This window comes from Arachis ipaensis, chromosome B04, assembly GCF_000816755.2.
Source record: "Arachis ipaensis cultivar K30076 chromosome B04, Araip1.1, whole genome shotgun sequence".
NCBI classification, from domain to species: Eukaryota; Viridiplantae; Streptophyta; class Magnoliopsida; order Fabales; family Fabaceae; genus Arachis; species Arachis ipaensis.
In genome coordinates this window covers 29,113,550-29,117,719 of record NC_029788.2, presented here as the reverse complement: position 1 = coordinate 29,117,719, position 4,170 = coordinate 29,113,550, and positions in this window count along the sequence as shown.

Here is a 4,170-nt window from a genome sequence, read left to right as displayed (position 1 = left end):
GAGTAAGACTGATTGGATGAAGATAGTAGGAAAGCAGAGATTCAGAGGAACAAATGCATCTCTATACGCTTATCTGAAATTCTCACCAAGGAATTACATAAGTATTTCTATCCCTATTTTATTAATTACTTTCGAAAACTCCATTATTATTTTATATCCGCCTGACTGAGATTTACAAGGTGACCATAGCTTGCTTCATACCAACAATCTCTGTGGGATTCGACCCTTACTCACGTAAGGTATTACTTGGATGACCCAGTGCACTTGCTGGTTAGTTGTGCGAAGTTGTGAACCATGGTATTGGCATCATGTTTTTGGCGCCATTACCAGGGAAAGAAAGAGCGATGAATTTTACATAATTAAAGTGTAATCACAATTTCTGCGCACCAAGTTTTTGGCGCCGTTGCCGGGGATTGTTCGAGTTTGGACAACTGACGGTTCATCTTGTTGCTCAGATTAGGTAATTTTCTTTTTGTTTTCTTTTCAAAATTTTTTCAAAAAATCTTTCAAAATTTTCTCCTTTGTTTTCGAAAAAAAAAATGTGTTTTCAAAAATATATTTTTCTTCAGAATTTTTAAGAATGAATTCTAGTATTTCATGAAGCATGGCTGGCTGTAAAGCCATGTCTAATACGATTGTAGGGCATGTTAGACGTGTCATGTCTGAGTTACATACTAAAGCTTGGCTGGCTATTAAGCCATGCCTGACCCTTTGATTGGAGCTTTAGAGCATAAGATTCCTGGAATTCATATTAAAAATTTTGAATCCTTATTTTTTCTTTTTCAAAATGATTTTCGAAAATTTTAAAATAAAAATACAAAAAAAAAATCACAAATTCATAAAAATCAAAAATATTTTGTGTTTCTTGTTTGGGTCTTGAGTCATGTTATAAGTTTGGTGTCAATTGCATGTGCATCTTGCATTTTTCAAAAATTCTCATGCATTCATAGTGTTCTTCATGATCTTCAAGTTGTTCTTGGTAAGTCTTCTTGTTTGATCTTTGCATTTACATGTTTTGTGTCTTTTCTTGTTTTTCATATGCATTCTTGGATTCTTAGTGTCTAAGCATTAAAGAATTCTAAGTTTGGTGTCTTGCATGTTTTCTTTGCATTAAAAATTTTTCAAAAATATGTTCTTGGTGTTCATCTTGACATTCAAAGTGTTCTTGGTGTTCATCTTGACATTCATAGCATTCTTGCATGCATTTATTATTTTGATCTAAAAATTTTCATGCATTGCATAATTTTCATGTTTTTCTCTCTCATAAAAAAAATTCAAAAATCAAAAAAATATCTTTCCCTTTTTCTCTCATCAAATTCGAAAATTTGGATTGACTTTTTCAAAAATTTTTAAAATCAAGTTGTTTCTTATGAGTCAAATCAAATTTTCAATTTGAAAATCTTATCTTTTTCAAAATCTTTTTCAAAAATCAAATCTTTTTCAAAATTCTTAGTTATTTTCGAAAATTCCAAAAAATAATTTTCAAAAATCTTTTTCTTATTTTTTATCAAATTTTCAAAAATAACAATAACAATTAATGTCTTGATTCAAAAATTTCAAGTTTGTTACTTACTTGTTAAGAAAGATTCAAACTTTAAGTTCTAGAATCATACCTTGTGATTTCTTGTGAATCAAGTCATTAATTGTGATTTTAAAAATCAAATCTTTTTAAAAAAAAAAACTAATTTCTATCATATCTTCTCAAAAATATCTTCTTATCTTACCTTTTTCAAAAATTTGATTTTAAAATATCTCTTCTAACTTCCTAACTTCTTATCTTTTCAAAATTTGTTTCAACTAACTAACTAACTTTTTGTTTGTTTCTTATCTTTTTCAAAACCACCTAACTAACTCTCTCTCTCTCTAATTTTTGAAAATATCTCCCCCTTTTTCAAAATTTCTTTTTAATCATTTTATTTTTTATTTGAATTTTCGAAAAACTATTAACCCTTTTCAAAAACTATTTTCAAAAATCACTAACTCTTTTTCAAAAATTGTTTTCGAAATTTTCCCTCTCTCATCTTATTCTATTTATTTATTCATCTACTAACATCTCTCCCTCACCCACCAAAAATCCGAACTCTCTCTCTCTCTCTCTCTTTCTGAGTTCAGATTTTTCTCTTCTTTTCTTCTTCTACTAACAATAAGGAACCTCTTTACTGTGACATAGAGGATTCCTCTTCTTTTCTTTTTCTCTTCTCTTTCTTATGAGCAGGGACAAAGAAAAAGGCATTCTTGTTGAAGCTGATCCAGAACCTAAAAGGACTCTAAAGAGGAAATTAAGAGAAGCTAAATTACAACAATCCAGAGACAACTTGATTGAAAATTTCGAACAAGTAAAGGAGATGGCAGCCGAACCCAACAACAATAATGCAAGGAGAATGCTTGGTGACTTTACTGCACCTAATTCCAATTTACATGGAAGAAGCATCTCCATTCCTACCATTGGAGCAAACAATTTTGAGCTGAAACCTCAGCTAGTTTCTCTAATGCAGCAGAACTGCAAGTTTCATGGACTTCCATCTGAAGATCCTTTTCAGTTCTTAACTGAATTCTTGCAGATCTATGATACTGTTAAGACTAATGGAGTAGATCCTAAAGTCTACAGGCTCATGCTTTTCCCATTTGCTGTAAGAGACAAAGCTAGAATCTGGTTGGACTCTTAACCCAAAGACAGCCTGAACTCTTGGGATAAGCTGGTCACGGCTTTCTTAGCCAAGTTCTTTCCTTCTCAAAAGCTGAGCAAGCTTAGAGTGGATGTTCAAACCTTCAGACAGAAAGAAGGTGAATCCCTCTATGAAGCTTGGGAAAGATACAAACAGTTGCCAAAAAGTGTCCTTCTGACATGCTTTCAGAATGGACCATCCTGGATATATTCTATGATGGTCTATCTGAGCTATCAAAGATGTAATTGGATACTTCTGCAGGTGGATCCATTCACCTAAAGAAAACGCCTGCAGAAGCTCAAGAACTCATTGACATGGTTGCTAATAACCAGTTCATGTACACTTCTGAGAGGAATCCTGTGAGTAATGGGACGCCTATGAAGAAGGGAGTTCTTGAAGTTGATACTCTGAATGCCATATTGGCTCAGAACAAAATATTGACTCAGCAAGTCAATATGATTTCTCAGAGTCTGAATGGAATGCAAGCTGCCTCCAACAGTACTCAAGAGGCTTCTCCTGAAGAAGAAGCTTATGATCCTGAGAACCCTGCAATAGCAGAAGTAAATTACATGGGTGAACCTTATGGAAACACCTATAACTCATCATGGAGAAATCATCCAAATTTCTCATGGAAGGATCAAAAGCATCAACAAGGCTTTAATAATGGTGGAAGAAACAAGTTTAACACAAGTGGGTCCCAGAAGTGGATTTATGCATCAATTACTTACTCATGTAAACCCTAGTAGCTAGTTTATTATAAATAGGACCTTTTACTATTGTATTAGACATCTTTTGAACCATCTTTGAGTCTTTTGACCATCTTTGGACGCCTGGTTCTTAGATCAGAGGGGCTGGCCATTCGGCCATGCCTGGACCTTCACTTATATATTTTTAACGGTAGAGTTTCTACACTCCATAGATTAAGGTGTGGAGCTCTGCTGTTCCTCATAGATTAATACAAAGTACTACTGTTTTCTATTCAATTCATCTTGTTTCGCTTCTAAGATATTCATTCGTACTTCAATCTGAATGTGATGAACGTGACAATCATCATCATTCCCTATGAATGCGTGCCTGACAACCACTTCCCTTCTACCTTCGACTGAATGAGTATCTCTTAGATCTCTTAATCAGAATCTTCGTGGCGTAAGCTAGAATGATGGCGGCATTCAAGAGAATCCGGAAAGTCTAAACCTTGTCTGTGGTATTCCGAGTAGGATTCAATGACTCCTAGCACTCTCTCAAGCAATACAGAAGAAAATCCAAAAGGAGAATACAAGGCCATTGACATAACCAAAATGGCCGAACCCAATGAGGGAGAGGAGGACGTGAATCCCAAGGAGGAAGACCTCCTGGGACGTCCAGTGATCAATAAGGAGCTTCCCTCTGTGGAACCAAAGGACTCTGAGGCTCATCTAGAGACCATAGAGATTCCATTGAACCTCCTTATGCCATTCATGAGCTCTGATGAGTATTCCTCTTCTGAAGAGAATGAGGATGTCAC